The 17,866-nt window shown below is 44.7% G+C and overlaps 1 long non-coding RNA gene across 2 annotated transcripts in view; it reads left to right on the top strand.

Moving 5' to 3' along the window:
- Nucleotides 1-17,866, top strand: part of LOC138674276 (uncharacterized) — a 72,117-nt gene that overhangs the window by 37,059 nt on the left and 17,192 nt on the right. The window contains exons 2-5 of one of the 2 annotated variants that reach the window (XR_011320570.1): nucleotides 12,948-12,972; nucleotides 13,738-13,838; nucleotides 13,920-14,018; nucleotides 14,093-14,303. This is a non-coding gene — a long non-coding RNA (uncharacterized lncRNA). Of the gene's footprint in view, nucleotides 1-12,947; nucleotides 12,973-13,737; nucleotides 13,839-13,919; nucleotides 14,019-14,092; nucleotides 14,304-17,866 lie in introns of those variants that run through there. The other variant, XR_011320569.1, reaches the window with a different exon arrangement.

The raw sequence follows: 17,866 nt of genomic DNA, 5'->3' as shown, positions 1-17,866 counted from the left end.
TATTTTGGTCACTGTGAGATCCTATCACAGTGATCAAAATAAAAAAAAATAGTAAATACCCCCCCTTATCACCCCCTTAATTAGGAAAAAATGATAAAATAAAAAAAATGTATGTTTCTATTTTCCAGTTAGGGTTAGGGTTAGTGCTAGTGTTAGGGCTAGGGTTAGGGCTAGGGTTGGTGTTATGATACGGTGACCTTGGAGCAGCATGAAAACTTTCACTGGAGTAGGTGGTCACTATACTGACCGCAAACCTGATCTTAATACCGCAACTAGAAGTAGCCGTGGAGTGTACCTAACAATCCTAGACACCTCGTCACAGCCGGAGGACTAAATACCCCTAAAGATGGAAATAGGAATACTATCTTGCCTCAGAGCAGAACCCCAAAGGATAGACAGCCCCCCACAAATATTGGCGGTGAGTCGGAGAGGAAAAACATACACAGACAGAAAAACAGGATTTAGCACACAAGGCCACTCTAGCTAGACAGGACAGGATAGGACAGAGTTCTGTGCGGTCAGTATTAAAACCCTTCAAAAATATCCACAGCAGAATATACAAAAACTTCCTCCATCTAACTAAAGACGTAGGAGCATAAATCTGCAACTCCAGCGAATCCTACATTCAGAGCAGGAATACAATCAAAAACAAGCACACAGCAGTGTGCCACAGAAAAATAAACAGACACTTATCTTTGCTGAAATAGCAGCCAAGCAGGAGAAGCCAGGCAGAGATCAGTCATATCCCAAAAGACATTGACAACTGGCAAGGACTAATGAGTCCTGCACGCCTAAATACCCCAGTCAGAAATGCAATTAGCAGATACACCTGTCCAAGACTGCAGCCCAGAAACAACTGCATTACCATCTGCTACCACCAGAGGGAGCTCAAAAGCAGAATTCACAACAGGTTGGGGCTAAAGTTAGGGTTAGGGTTGGGGCTAAAGTTAGGGTTAGGGTTGGGGCTAAAGTTAGGGTTGGGGCTAAAGTTAGGGTTAGGGTTGGGGCTGAAGTTAGGGTTAGAGTTGGGATTAGGGTCAGGGTTGGGATTAGGGTTTGGATTAGGGTTAGGGTTGGTATTAGGGTTAAGGTTGGCATTAGGGTTACGTTTGGGATTAGGGTTAGGTTTGGGATTAGGGTTAAGGCTAGGGTTGGAGTTAGGTTTGAGGTTAGGGTTGAGATTATGATTAGGGGTGTGCTGGGCTTAGGGATTTGATTAGGGTTAGGGTTGGGATTAGGGTAAGGGGTGTTTTGGCGTTAGGGTTGTGATTAGGGTTATGGTTAGGGTTGGGATTAGGGTTAGGGGTGTTTTGGGGTTAGGGTTTTGATTAGGTTTATGGATTGGGTTGGGATTAACATTAGGGGTTTGTTGGGGTTACGGTTGGAGTTAGAATTGGGGGGTTTCCACTGTTTAGGTACATCAGGGGGTCTCCAAACGCGACAGCCAATTTTGCGTTCAAAAAGTCAATTGGTGCTCCCTCCCTTCTGATCTCTGCCGTGTGCCCAAACAGTGGTTTACCCCCACATATGGGGTATCAGCGTACTCAGGACTGATTGGACAACTTTTGGGGTCCAGTTTCTCCTGTTACCCTTGCGGAAAAAAAATTGGGAGCTAAAAAAATCATTTTTGTGGGGAAAAAATTATTTTTTATTTTCATGTCTCTGCGTCAAACTTCTGTGAAGCACTTGGGCATTCAGAATGCTCACCACATATCTAGATAAGTTCCTTTGGGGGGTTTAGTTTCCAAAATAGGATCACTTGTAGGGGGTTTCTACTGTTTAGGTACATCAGTGGCTCTGAAAATGCAACATGACACCCGCAGATCATTCCATCAAAGTCTGCATTTTAAAACGTCACTACTTCCCTTCCGAGCCCTGATGTGTGCCCAAACAGTGGTCCCCCCACATATGGGGTATCAGCGTAGTCAGAACAAATTGGACAACAAATTTTGGGGTCCAATTTCTCCTGTTACCCTTGAGAGAATGAAAAATTAGGGGCTAAAAAATCATTTTTGTGGAAAATATATATATATATATTTTCATGCATTATAAACTTCTGCAAAGCACTTGGGCGTTTAAAGTGCTCACCACACATCTAGATAAGTTCTTTGGGGGGTCTAGATTCTAATGTGGGGTCACTTGTGGGGGGTTTCTACTGTTTAGGTACATCAGGGGCTCTGCAAACGCAACATAACGCCCGCAGACCATTCTATCAAAGTCTGCATTCCAATACGGCACGCCTTGCCTTCCGAGCTCTGCCATGTGCCCAAACAGTGGTCCCACCCCACATATGGGGTATCAGCATACTCAGCATAAATTGCACAATAAATTTGGGGGTCCAATTTCTCCTGTTACCCTTGTGAAAGTAAAAATCATTTTTGTGGAAAAAATATGATTTTTTTTATTTTCATAGCTCTACATTATAAACTTCTTTGATGCAGTTGGGGGTTCATAGTGCTCACCACACATCTAGAGAAGCTCACTGGGGGGTCTAGTTTCCAAAATGGGGTCACTTGTGGGGGGTTTCTACTGTTTAGGTACATCAGAAGCTTGGCAAATGCAACATGACGCCCGCAGACCATTCCATCAAAGTCTGCATTTTAAAACATCACTACTTCCCTTCCGAGCCCCGATGTGTGCCCAAACAGTGGTCCCCCCACATATGGGGTATCAGTGTACTCAGAACAAACTGGACAACAAATTTTGGGGTCCAATTTCTCCTGTTACTCTTGAGAAAATAAAAAATTGCAAGCTACAAAATCATTTTTGAGAAAAAAAAAAGGATTTTTTATTTTCACAGCTCTACGTTATAAATTTCTGTGAAGCACTTGGGGGTTCAAAGTGCTCACCACACATCTAGATAAGCTCCTTAAGGGGTCTAGTTTCCAAAATGGTGTCAATTGTGGGGGGTTTCCACTGTTTTTAGGCACATCAGGGGCTCTCCAAATGCGACATGGCGTCCGATCTCAATTCCAGCCAATACTGCATTGAAAAAGTCAAACGGCGCACCTTCGCTTCCAAGCCTTGCCGTTCGCCCAAACAGTGGTTTACCCCCACATATGGGGTATCAGCATATTCAGGAGAAATTGCACAACAAATTTTGTCATTCATTTTCTCTTTTTACACTTGTGAAAATAAAAAAAATTGGTTCTGAAGTAAAATGTTTGCAAAAAAAAAAGTTAAATGTTCATTTTTCCTTCCACATTGTTTCAGTTGCTGTGAAGTACGTCAAGCATTAATAAACTTTTTGAATGTGGTTTTGAGCACCTTGAGGGGAGTAGTTTTTAGAATGGTGTTAAGTTTGGGTATTTTCTGTCATGTACACCCCTCAAAGTGACTTTAAGGCTATGTGCACACGTTCAGGAATTCATGCAGAAAATTCCTGTGGAAATCTGGACATTTCTGCCAGATTTCCGCATGCGTTTTTTTGCTCGTTTTTGCGTGTTTTTTGCGCGGTTTTCCCCAGACATTTCCCAATGCATTAGACAGTGGGAAATCTGTGAAAAAAACGCAAAATTAATGAACAGGTTCATTATTTTTCCGCAATGCGTTTTTCATGCGGAAAAATGCACATCATGTGCACAGAAATTGCGGATTCCATTATAAATGATGGGATGCTTAATGTATGCAGATTATTTGCGGTTTTATAGCGTTTTTATAGCGCAAAAACGCTAAAAAAAACCGCAAATCTGCAACGTGCCATGTGCACATAGCCTAAATGTGAGATGGTCCCTAAAAAAATGGTTGTGTAAATTTTGTTGTAATAATGAGAAATCGCTGGTCAAATTTAACCCTTATAACTTCTAAACAAAAAAAAATGTTGTTTCCAAAATTGTGCTGATGTAAAGTAGACATGTGGGAAATTTTATTTATTAACTATTTTGTGTGACATATCTCTCTGATTTCGGGGCATAAAAATTCAAAAATTGAAAATTGCAAAATTTTAAATTTTTTTGCCATATTTCCATTTTTTTCATAAATAATCGCAAGTAATATCGAAGAAATGTTACCACTAACATAAAGTACAATATGTCACGAAAAAACAATCTCAGAATCAGCGGGATCCATTAAAGCGTTCCAGAGTTATAACCTCATAAATGGACAGTGGTCAGAATTGTAAAAATTGGCTCGGTCATTAAGTACCAAATTGGCCCTGTCACTAAGGGGCTAACTAAAGGTGTCTTGTTTTTGTTACTTCATGGTATTTGGCTTTAACAAAACTTTTTTGCTATACTTAGGTCCGGATTACATGCGTTTTTGATGCGTTGTCGCCACGGAAATGCACTAAAAACACATGTGGGTTTTAAACCTGCAGAATTTTGTGAACCTAATGCAAGTTTATGAGGAAAATCCACACATAAAACTCAGCTTACCCGAAAGAGTATTTGACAAGCCATGGATATGAAAATATATACACTCAAAAATGTACCAAAAGCTCATCATGTATACATAACCTTAGGGTCCCATTAGAGAAAGCACCCTGTTGTGGCTGGCTGACACACCATGATAGGGATGAGGAGCCATGCAAGCCAGGATGGGGATGAGGGAGTCATGCATACCAGGATGGGGATGAGGGGGCCATGCATACAAAGAAAGGGATGAGGAGGCCATGCATACCATGATGGGGATGAGGGAGCCATGCAAGCCGGGATAGGGATGAGGAAGCCATGCAAGCCAGGATAGGGATGAAGGGGCCATGCATACCAGGATAGGGAAGAGGAGCCATGCATACCAGGATGAGGACGAGGGAGCCATGCAAGCCAGGATAGGGATGAGGAAGCCATGCAAGCCAGGATTGGGATGAAGGGGCCATGCATACCAGGATCGGGAAGAGGAGCCATGCATACCAGGATGGGGATGAGGAGCCATGCATACCAGGATGTGGATGAAGAGGCCATGCATACAAAGAAAGGGATGAGGAGGCCATGCATATCGGGATGCGGATGAGGGAGCCATGCAAGCCAGGATAGGGATGAGGAAGCCATGCAAGCCAGGATAGGGATGAGGAGCCATGCATAACAGGATGGGAATGAGGATGCCATGCATACAAAGAAAGGGATGAGGAGGCCATGCATACCAGTCTTATATTCGAGTCAATAAGTTTACCCAGTTTTTTGTGGTGAAATTAGATGCCTCAGCTTATATTCGGGTCAGCTTATACTGCACTATATATGGTAAGTGAGTATATTATATACTAAGGGACTGTGCTACACATAATAAGTGAATACATAATATATTAAGGGATTGTGCTATACATAAGTGAGTACACTATACACTAAGGAATGATGCTATACATAATAAGTGAATACACTATATACTAAGGGGCTGTGCTACACGTAATAAGTGAGTACACTATATACAAAGGGACTGTGCTACATGTAATAAGTGAATGCGCTATATACTAAGGGACTGTGCTACATGTAATAAGTGAATACACTATATACTAAGGGACTGCGCTATACATAATAAGTGAGTACACTATATACTAAGGGACAGTGCTATACATAATAAGTGAATACACTATATACTAAGGGACTGTGCTACACGTAATTAGTGAATGCACTACAATCTGCAAGGACTTTGAAGAGTTGGGGAAGAAAGTAAAGGAACTGGATGCACAGGTAGTTTTTTCTTCTATCCTTCCAGTAGACGGGCATGGCACCAGGAGGTGGAACAGGATCCTTGATGCGAACAACTGGCTAAGACGATGGTGCAGACAAGGATTTGGATTCCTGGACCACGGTGTGAATTACTTGTACGATGGACTCCTCGCCAGAGACGGACTACACCTCAACAAACCTGGGAAACACACATTTGCCAGAAGACTTGCTACACTCATCAGGAGGGCGTTAAACTAGAAGAAGAGGGGACGGGAAGAAAAACATTAAACTCGAACAAAGAAGACCCAGGAAAACATACTCAGAAGGGAGGTAAGAACATTTCTAAAACAATCCACAGCGAGGAGATTGGAACAAAACAAAGTCCTCTAAACTGCATGCTCGCAAACGCCAGAAGCCTGACAAACAAGATGGAAGAACTAGAAGCAGAAATATCTACAGGTAACTTTGACATAGTGGGAATAACCAAGACATGGTTAGATGAAAGCTATGACTGGGTAGTTAACTTACAGGGTTACAGTCTGTTTAGAAAGGATCGTAAAAATCGGAGATGAGGAGGGGTTTGTCTCTATGTAAAGTCTTGTCTAAAGTCCACTTTAAGGGAGGATATTAGCGAAGGCAATGAGGATGTCGAGTCCATATGGGTCGAAATTCATGGAGGGAAAAATGGTAAAAAAATTCTCATTGGGGTCTGTTCCAAACCCCCAAATATAACAGAAATCATGGAAAGTCTACTTCTAAAGCAGATAGATGAAGCTGCAACCCATAATGAGGTCCTGGTTATGGGGGACTTTAACTACCCGGATATTAACTGGGAAACAGAAACCTGTGAAACCCATAAAGGCAACAGGTTTCTGCTAATAACCAAGAAAAATTATCTTTTACAATTGGTGCAGAATCCAACCAAAGGAGCAGCACTTTTAGCCCTAATACTATCTAATAGACCTGACAGAATAACAAATCTGCAGGTGGTCGGGCATCTAGGAAATAGCGACCACAATATTGTACAGTTTCACCTGTCTTTCACTAGGGGGACTTGTCAGGGAGTCACAAAAACACTGAACTTTAGGAAGGCAAAGTTTGACCAACTTAGAGATGCCCTTAGTCTGGTAGACTGGGACAATATCCTCAGAAATAAGAATACAGATAATAAACGGAAAATGTTTAAGAACATCCTAAATAGGCACTGTAAGCGGTTTATACCTTGTGGGAATAAAAGGACTAGAAATAGGAAAAACCCAATGTGGCTAAACAAAGAAGTAAGACAGGCAATTAACAGTAAAAAGAAAGCATTTGCACTACTAAAGCAGGATGGCACCATTGAAGCTCTAAAAAACTATAGGGAGAAAAATACTTAATCTAAAAAAACTAATTAAAGCTGCCAAAAAGGAAACAGAGAAGCACATTGCTAAGGAGAGTAAAACTAATCCCAAACTGTTCTTCAACTATATCAATAGTAAAAGAATAAAAACTGAAAATGTAGGCCCCTTAAAAAATAGTGAGGAAAGAATGGTTGTAGATGACAAGGAAAAAGCTAACATATTAAACACCTTCTTCTCCACGGTATTCACGGTGGAAAATGAAATGCTACGGTAGGTGAAATCCCAAGAAACAATGAAAACCCTATATTAAGGGTCACAAATCTAACCCAAGAAGAGGTGCGAAACCGGCTAAATAAGATTAAAATAGATAAATCTCCGGGTCCGGATGGCATACACCCACGAGTACTAAGAGAACTAAGTAATGTAATAGATAAACCATTATTTCTTATTTTTAGGGACTCTATAGCGACGGGGTCTGTTCCGCAGGACTGGCGCATAGCAAATGTGGTGCCAATATTCAAAAAGGGCTCTAAAAGTGAAACTGGAAATTATAGGCCAGTAAGTCTAACCTCTATTGTTGGTAAAATATTTGAAGGGTTTCTGAGGGATGTTATTCTGGATTATCTCAATGAGAATAACTGTTTAACTCCATATCAGCATGGGTTTATGAGAAATCGCTCCTGTCAAACCAATCTAATCAGTTTTTATGAAGAGGTAAGCTATAGGCTGGACCACGGTGAGTCATTGGACGTGGTATATCTCGATTTTTCCAAAGCGTTTGATACCGTGCCGCACAAGAGGTTGGTACACAAAATGAGAATGCTTGGTCTGGGGGAAAATGTGTGTAAATGGGTTAGTAACTGGCTTAGTGATAGAAAGCAGAGGGTGGTTATAAATGGTATAGTCTCTAACTGGGTCGCTGTGACCAGTGGGGTACCGCAGGGGTCAGTATTGGGACCTGTTCTCTTCAACATATTCATTAATGATCTGGTAGAAGGTTTACACAGTAAAATATCGATATTTGCAGATGATACAAAACTATGTAAAGCAGTTAATACAAGAGAAGATAGTATTCTGCTACAGATGGATCTGGATAAGTTGGAAACTTGGGCTGAAAGGTGGCAGATGAGGTTTAACAATGATAAATGTAAGGTTATACACATGGGAAGAAGGAATCAATATCACCATTACACACTGAACGGGAAACCACTGGGTAAATCTGACAGGGAGAAGGACTTGGGGATCCTAGTTAATGATAAACTTACCTGGAGCAGCCAGATCCAGGCAGCAGCTGCCAAAGCAAACAGGATCATGGGCTGCATTAAAAGAGGTCTGGATACACATGATGAGAGCATTATACTGCCTCTGTACAAATCCCTAGTTAGACCGCACATGGAGTACTGTGTCCAGTTTTGGGCACCGGTGCTCAGGAAGGATATAATGGAACTAGAGAGAGTACAAAGGAGGGCAACAAAAATAATAAAGGGGATGGGAGAACTACAATACCCAGATAGATTAGCGAAATTAGGATTATTTAGTCTAGAAAAAAGACGACTGAGGGGCGATCTAATAACCATGTATAAGTATATAAGGGGACAATACAAATATCTCGCTGAGGATCTGTTTATACCAAGGAAGGTGACGGGCACAAGGGGGCATTCTTTGCGTCTGGAGGAGAGAAGGTTTTTCCACCAACATAGAAGAGGATTCTTTACTGTTAGGGCAGTGAGAATCTGGAATTGCTTGCCTGAGGAGGTGGTGATGGCGAACTCAGTCGAGGGGTTCAAGAGAGGCCTGGATGTATTCCTGGAGCAGAACAATATTGTATCATACAATTATTAGGTTCTGTAGAAGGACGTAGATCTGGGGATTTATTATGATGGAATATAGGCTGAACTGGATGGACAAATGTCTTTTTTCGGCCTTACTAACTATGTTACTATGTATGTTACATACTAAGGGACTGTGCTATACATAAAAAGTGAGTACACTATATACTAAGGGACGTGCTATACATAATGAGTGAATACACTATATACTAAGGAACGGTGCTATACATAATAAGTGAATGTACTATATATGCCAGTATCCCTGCTGTTCATGCCAGCATCTGTCGTTACAACTTCTTGTCCCTTTGGGAGTCAGTTGCTACTGCTGGATGCCGCCCTGGAGTGAGACCGGGCAGCTACCTGCCGCACAAGCCTGACCTCACCACTAGAGGCTCCAGCAAACATCAAGGTAGCTGCTTAAACACCAGAGTAGCTGCTTAGCCATGCCCTTCCGGGTTAAGTCTGGCCCGTGGCACGGTGGGTTCAGGATCCACGCTCATGCTTAACAGTCCGAGCGCAAGCCTAACACGGTGCAGCTGCACCAGCTATATGTCCATCTCTGAGCAGGAAAAAAACAAAAAGAATAAATTTCTTGGGATCCTAGACACAAACAAGAACCAGAGAAAACAAGGATCCTTAAAATATAACTTTTAATCCATAAAGTTAAAAACAATTATTCCAAATTTGGAGACATTGCCACACATGGGTTACCATAGGAAAAACAATATACTTAGATGTATACTATTAGGCCCTGCAGGTCCACTAATGCTGGCCCCTGCCTTACGGTGGAGGTTGGCACCCTAAGTTTCAGCGGTAGGCGCCCCCACTCAGCGGCGGCTTGCCCTTCTAACCTTAGTCAATCAATCCCTATGGTAATTAAAAATCGTGTCCCAATACACCCATTGCCAAAAAATAAATAAAAGAAAAAAAAAAAGAAAAATTGGAGAAAAAAATAGAAAAAATTAGAAAAAACAACCCAACAAAAAACAAAATTTGTTTTTCTGCCCTTATATATCCCTAATAGGATTCAAATATACAGATACAACCTGGGTAAGAAAATGTGTAAATGTCTCATTTGTCCAAATGTTAAAATACAAAAGTTGAAAACTCCGCTCCAGATGGCTTATAGGTCATTCATACCCATCTGAAAAAATGTGTCTATTCATAATGGCAGTGTCCTGATGTTTGCAACCATCATGGCCCAATGACCCTGTATCCTTATTCAGTACCAATAGGAAAAAAGACATTCCCAATCAAAATGGGTAATCAAAGCGGAGAGAAAAGAAAAACCCACCGAGGCCACCAATCAGGCTTCCTAATAATCATTTAACGGTCAGTGCCCCACCAAATTTATTATCATTAAATATCAAATGTCCATAATAGGACTTCACACCGCCCCATGAATGGGTACAATACTGTTTAAATCCACATAAGCAGTGCACATAGCGCTATACTCATCTGAGCCACACTGCAACTCAGACGCTGCAACAGTACCCCCCCCTTGAGGAGGGGTCACCGAACCCTCACTAGAGCCCCCAGGCCGACCAGGACGAGCCAAATGAAAGGCACGAACCAGATCGGCAGCATGAACATCAGAGGCAAAGACCCAGGAATTATCTTCCTGACCATAACCCTTCAACTTGACCAGGTACTGGAGTTTCCGTATCGAAATACGAGAATCCAAAATCTTCTCCACCACATACTCCAACTCCCCCTCAACCAACACCGGGGCAGGAGGATCAACGGATGGAACCACAGGCGCCACGTATCTCCGCAACAACGATCTATGGAATACATTATGGATGGCAAAAGAAGCTGGAAGGGTCAAACGAAATGACACAGGATTGAGAACCTCAGAAATCTTATACGGACCAATGAAACGAGGCTTAAACTTAGGAGAGGAAACCTTCATAGGAACATAACGAGACGACAACCAAACCAAATCCCCAACACGAAGTCGGGGACCCACACAGCGCCGGCGGTTAGCAAAAGGTTGAGCCTTCTCCTGGGACAATGTCAAATTGTCCACCACATGAGTCCAAATCTGCTGCAACCTATCCACCACAGTATCTACACCAGAGAACCACAACTTCATGAGAAGCATGCCCATATAACAGTAATAACAAAGTTAAATATAAACAAAATTAATAATGGGCCATAGAGGATAAACTATGGGATAATCGCTAACCGAAGATACACTACCATAGAAAACAAACGATCAAACACCCAAACACTGTATAATAGAAAATAATACTTTATTAGATACACATAAAACAGGGTATTCAGAGAAGGCCAGGGAGGGAAGAATGAAATCACTCAGGTCACAATGTGCAACATGAAACGGCCAGGGGTACAGGCATGTGGACCATGTAAAATAGAGCTAATCAATAACTAGGTTCCAAAAGAGGACTCCTAAGAATCGCCATGGCAGGAATCATAATCTCAGATGAAGAGAAAAAGTTTTTTTGAACAAAGTACACCATCAGCAATAGCTGCTATATATGTAAAACATAGTTACCTGCGCAGGCAAAAAAGTCGACCACGGTCCACAGCGTGCACCCACCCCAACGCACGTTTCGGCGTAATGAGCCTTTTTCAAGGGGTGATGGGAAATAGGAGACATAAAATAGCAAACGCCCACCAATCACCGCTCAGGGTATCAGCTGAATATCATCATCACAATCAGAAGATGCCAGAAAAGTGATGTAATAGAGGCGCACATTAGAATCATAGTAGTCACTCACACTACACTGTGCCGCCATTCCCACATGTCAGGGTATCGCCGCCATGATAGTATCACGTCACCAGCCCAACTCAGATTGTAACCGCCCACCTCCGGTGATGCGTGCGTCACCGTAGCAACCTAAGACGCCAAGCAGTGCCGGCGTCTAGCGTCAGAGGGGAGGAGGCACGTGGGCATGCCCATAACCACTAATGCCCGCCAACCTCTAGTGACGCGTACGTCACCGAGGCAACCAAGGACGCCGAGCGGCGCCGGCGTCTAAAGCCGGGAGGGAGGAAAAACTCCTCACTCAACGACATACAAGACGCCGGAAGCCGGACGACGGATCGGGCGCCGCAGTGCGCACGCGTCTGAGTGACAGGCAGTGGGGGCAGAAACATGGCAACGGCAGCACAGGAAACGTGTGAAGCACTATGACTCTAAACAAATCTCCTTCCTGGACACTCTTGTATGTAAAAACAACCAGGGTCACCTTTCAACTGATCTATACTCCAAGCCCACCGATTGTAACAGCCTGCTACACTACTCTAGCAGCCATCCAAAGGCAACACGCGACAGCCTCCCCCGCTCACAATTCACGAGAGTATCCAAAATTGTCTCTGACCCCGAGGTCCTCCCTACACGTCTTACGAGTATGTCAGATAAATTCAGAGAAAGGAGTTACCCTCAACGCCTACTGGACCAGGAAAGACTGCGGGCACTCCATCCCCAACCACCACCCCTTAGGCAAACCAATACAGATAGAGTGCCGTTTGTCCATACCTACCACCCTTTCATGCCAAAGGTCGAAGCAGTAATCAAGAAACACTGGCCTTTATTGGCTAGAGCATACCCTAACATTGACAGCTTCTCCCGTCCAGCTCTCATGTGTAATAGGCGGGCACCCAACATCAGGGACCGGCTAGTCCAGGCCGACATTGGCAGCACTCATCCTACTACCAGTCAGAGTACTCTCTCGACACGTCGTCACGGTACATTTCCTTGCCTCAATTGTGCATCCTGCTCTAATATTATCAAGTCCGACAACATTACTCACCCCAGAACAGGTAAATCATATCCCATACAAGGGTATTTCACCTGTAACTCTAACTTCGTGATTTACGTAATAAAATGCCCGTGGTCTACTTTATGTGGGTGAGACAACACAACATGCCAAGGACAGAATAGCCAGCCACAAATCTACCATACGTTGTGGGAAAACGTGGCTGCCCATCCCGGATCATTTTATTAAGTGTAGACACACGATAGCGCAATTAAAATATCAGATTATTGAACAGGTTCCAATACCCAGGAGAGGTGGAGATCATGTCAGATTACTTAAACTCAGGGAAACTTACTGGATCCACAAACTAGAGACATTAACCCCCAAGGGTCTGAAAAGGGAGATTAACTGGTTATTGTAATGCCTCCTTAATCCTCTTGGTTTTCTTTCTAGACACGCTGAATCTACATTCCATTAGGTGAGTCCTTTTCCTTATACCTTTTCTATCGCCTCCCACTTAGATATCTACCTTAACCCCATAGTCTTCTGGCCTTTCTGCCCCCTTGGCCCCTGCCCCCTTTTATATTCTTTTAGCTCCATTCCCCTGCCCCATCCCTAGCTTGTCCCATCCCCATATATATGTGGACCTTTTGTGCCCCCATACAGCGTCACTACTCCATCACCTTGTCCTGCTAATCTTGCCCGCATAGATTAGGTTGTTCCGCAATACACCCTCCCCTGTACTTTACATATCTGACTCCTCAGTCATGCCCATTTGTGCCCATTGCGCATGCGGCAGCGTTTGCATATTAGGACGCCGCTTTCTACACCAATGCTTACTGCGCAGGCGCCCACGCTCATCCATTATGGCGCCGCACTTATCCACCTGTGCTCACTGCGCAGGCGCCCCTACATCCTTTTTCCCCCCCTGTCCGCCTTAGAGCACTACCGTTAGCGCCCATCGCGCAGGCGCATAGCCTGTTTATAGTGACGATACGTCACTTCCGGTCCGGCGGCCGCACTTCCGGTTTATCGGACCGCCGGCACTATTTATAGCTCTCATTAGCTCCCCTTCAGCACACGGCCTAGAGCAAGGCACGGGAGTGCCGCTCCACCACTCTACCCCGCGAGAAACTTAGGACCCTACAGGTACTTTAGCTGTCTCTTTGCGCTGCGCCACCATTGGTCTTTTATTTTATTTTTCACCCCACTGTACCTTCATCATTCATGACCTTATCTTTAGGTCTACTATCCCAGGGCCAGCAGGAGCCCTTGGACCCACTTGTCCATTATCCCCTGTCATTTCAGTGGGCAACTTCACACAGCCTTTTCAGGACAAAGCAGGTATCGTATGTGACGCTCTGTCTGTTACTATCTTACACTTTGTGTACATACCACCCTTATTAGTTCCCCTTATCATTTTAGTACGCTTAATCCGGCTACTTCTCCCAGGGCATGTGGAATTGCCACCTCCCGTATACCCTATTGGACCATACCTGGTATCACTGCACAAGGACACCTTAGGTACCTTTCTATCTATTACATTATCCATTTGTCCATCCTTTCCGCCTACCTTATATAGCCTCCTCATATTTTAGGACTACTGTGTACTAAACTATACTATTTGGGGCACACTATCGGCCTACAGCCTGTTCCAGTATATATCAGTCGATCATCTCGACACTGGAGCGCCCACCTAGGACATTTCAGGAATATCTATATATGGTACACTATGACATACATATTATTATTGTACATTCCTCTCTCCCTTCGATTCTTTCCTTTAGCTCTCTACATTTGGGACCGCTAGGCATATATAATTTCATAACACTACCTTGTTTATCATAGTGACAGGTAGTGTTGAGCATTCCGATACCGCAAGTATCGGGTATCGGCCGATACTTGCGGTATCGGAATTCCGATACCGAATTCCGATACTTCCCGCGTATCGGATACCGGAATCGGAAGTTGCCGAAATTCAAACAGCACGCAGCAGCCAATGAGGAATGAATTGAAGTGTGGGCATATCCTGTTTAACATGGTGGGCATGTAACTACTGGCAAGGCTGTGATTGGATGCTGAAATGATGTCACTCAGCACTATAAAAAAACGCTGCCGCCATTTTGCGCTCACTCTGCTGTGATTTCAGTTAGGGACAGGACGCTGTGTTCTAACTGAGGGCCAGTTGAGATCGCTGATTGCTTTATTTTCCTTTCCAAAGGCTAATTTAGCAAAACGCTGTGTGTTCTTCACTGTTCACCTTGCTCTTGCCTTGCAGCGCTGTTTTAACAGCGTTCTGCAAGGTCTCTCTGTGTGTGTGTGTGTGCAGCTCACTCTGTAGTCTGTGTGCAGCCATATACCCGGTTGTATTCAACTCAGGGGGGGTTCACACTGCCTCACACAGTTGTCCTTTTTTGCTCCTAGTGCAGCCTGCTGCACATTTTTTCTCAAATTTCCTATTAGTGTTTTTCCACCCGTCTCCAGCTAAATTGTGGAAAAACACTACATAGGATAACCTAGAGGGGGGTTTTTCGGGCCTTGCAGCGCCGTTTACGGCTGTCTGCACGGTCTCGGTGTGAGCGCAGCTCGCCCTGTAGTCTGTGTGCAGCCATAGCCGGTTGGATTCAGCTCAGGGTTCGTTACTGCCTCATACCTTGAGAAAAATTTTCCTTTTTTTCAACTAGTGCAGCCTGTTGAAAAATTTTTAAAAAAATTCCTATTAGTGTTTTTCCACCCGTCTCCAGCTAAATAGTGGAAAAACACTACATAGGATAACCTAGAGGAGGGTTTTTGGGCCTTGCAGCGCCGTTTACGGCTGTCTGCACGGTCTCGGTGTGAGCGCAGCTCGCCCTGTAGTCTGTGTGCAGCCATAGCCGGTTGGATTCAGCTCAGGGTTCGTTACTGCCTCATATTTTGATAAAAATTGTCCTTTTTTTCAAATAGAGCAGCCTGTTTAAAATTTTAAACCAAATTTCCTATTAGTGTTTTTCCACCCGTCTCCAGCTAAATTGTGTAAAAACACTACATAGGATAACCTAGAGGGGGTTTTTTGGGCCTTGCAGCGCCGTCTACGGCTGTCTGCACGGTCTCGGTGTGAGCGCAGCTCGCCCTGTAGTCTGTGTGCAGCCATAGCCGGTTGGATTCAGCTCAGGGTTCGTTACTGCCTCATACCTTGAAAAAAAATTTCCTTTTTTTTCAAATAGAGCAGCCTGTTTAAAATTTAAACAAAAATTTCCTATTAGTGTTTTTCCACCCGTCTCCAGCTAAATTGTGGAAAAACACTACATAGGATAACCTAGAGGAGGGTTTTTGGGCCTTGCAGCGCCGTTTACGGCTGTCTGCACGGTCTCGGTGTGAGTGCAGCTCGCCCTGTAGTCTGTGTGCAGCCATAGCCGGTTGGATTCAGCTCAGGGTTCGTTACTGCCTCATATTTTGAAAAAAAATTTCCTTTTTTTCAAATAGAGCAGCCTGTTTAAAATTTAAAAAAAAATTTCCTATTAGTGTTTTTCCACCCGTCTCCAGCTAAATTGTGGAAAAACACTACATAGGATAACCTAGAGGAGGGTTTTTGGGCCTTGCAGCGCCGTTTACGGCTGTCTGCACGGTCCCCGTGTGAGTTAAACTTGCTCTGTAGTCCGATTTGCAGAAAAAAAAAAAGTAAAGTTCACCAAACACCACTTAACACTTGTGTAGGCCACATTTGAAAAATAATAAAGTTTAGTCCACACTTTACAACATTAGTGTTTCTTACACCTGTTAGGAGGAGCATTTCAGGAATAAGCACACTAAGGCCTTAGTACTTTTCTGCTTATCTTTATCTGTCAACCAAGATGAAGAGGGCAGGGAGTAAGGCACGTGGGCGTGGGCGTGGGCGCGGAGCAGGGAGAGGACGTGGTGATTCTGTGCCTGCTGCGGCCACCGGTGACTCGTCGTCACTCAGTTTCAGCAGGGAACAGTCCTTCATGCGCAGCTTTGTCGGAGAGCGCCGTGCACCGCTGCTGCGTGAAGATCAAATTGAAGCCGTTGTTGGGTGGATGGCAGCTAACGCCTCGGCATCGACTTCAGTTAGTGCCACATCCTCTCAGGCACAGAGCACTGGAGAGCAGCCATCTGTCTCTTCACCACCTGCCAAATTGGCCAGGCAGTCAGAGAGCCCAGGACAGGAGCCGTCTCTACTTCTGTTCTCTGAATCTCTTGGCTTGGAAACAGGGGGCCAGCCAAGCAGCATTGGAGAAATGGAAGAAGAGGCAGTGTGCAGTGATGCCCAACAGCTTTGTCTCTCTGACTCTGAAGAGGCGGGTGGGCCAGTGCCTGCGGTGACCACAGCGCAGTACGCATCTGATGATGAAACTCAGGTGCCGCTTTCTGGTGCGTACTGTGCTGCCGAGACTACCCAGGAGGAGCAGTTGGTGGCAGAGGGTAGTGGAGATGATGAGGTCCTTGACCCATCGTGGCGTGAGGAACAGGAAGGTGGTGGGAGCAGCTCAGAGGAAGAGATTCCCCTTACGGGCCAAAGAGGGAGAGGGAGGGGGAAGACTGCGGAGCCTGTAGCCTCCATTTTTGCGCCTGTTAGGAGCCTGTCTCTTTCCAAAGCCAAAAAGGGCGCTCCCAAGACTTGCAGTGCCTGGTCATTTTTTGACACAGTTGCAGATGACATTTGTTTTGTCAAATGCAAGCTGTGTCATCAGAAAGTCAAAAGAGGTAAAAGTGTCAGCAACCTCAATACCACAAATATGTGGAAACATGTGCGGACCAGGCACGCGGTGGAGTTACAGAAACACAGTGAAGACGTAGGCCAACCAACAGCGGCAGCTACCACCTCTTCAGCTCGTGTTGCCTCTTCCTCCACTGTTGTCCAGACACCTCGTGTAATTCCACCCACAGCACCACCTTCCCAGTCATCCTCACACTCCCAGTCTACTCTACAGCCATCGGTAGTACAGGCATGGGAGAAAAGGCGGGCATTCTCGGCCAACCACCCCCGAGCACAGGCTCTGAATGCAGGCATTGCCAAACTGTTGTCCCTGGAAATGCTCTCATTCAGGCTGGTGGAGACTGACAGCTTCCGTGACTTGATGGCATTGGCAGTCCCACAGTACAAGGTGCCCAGCCGCTTTTACTTCAGCAGGCAAGCTGTCCCTGCCCTGCACAGGCATGTTGAGGTAAACATAAAACATGCGCTACTGAACGCCGTCAGTAGCAAGGTCCACCTCACCACCGATGCGTGGATCAGTCAGCATGGACAGGGGCGATACGTTTCCCTCACTGCCCATTGGGTTAATGTTGTTGAGCCAGGTACAGATCGTGCGAGTGGCGCAGGACGTGTCCTGCCCACTCCAAGGATTGCAGGAATCCAGTCTGTACGCATTGAC

This window comes from Ranitomeya imitator, chromosome 4 (assembly GCF_032444005.1).
Source record: "Ranitomeya imitator isolate aRanImi1 chromosome 4, aRanImi1.pri, whole genome shotgun sequence".
NCBI classification, from domain to species: domain Eukaryota; kingdom Metazoa; phylum Chordata; class Amphibia; order Anura; family Dendrobatidae; genus Ranitomeya; species Ranitomeya imitator.
Note: the sequence above shows the minus strand (reverse complement) of the source record. Positions and strands in the feature narration are given on the sequence as shown.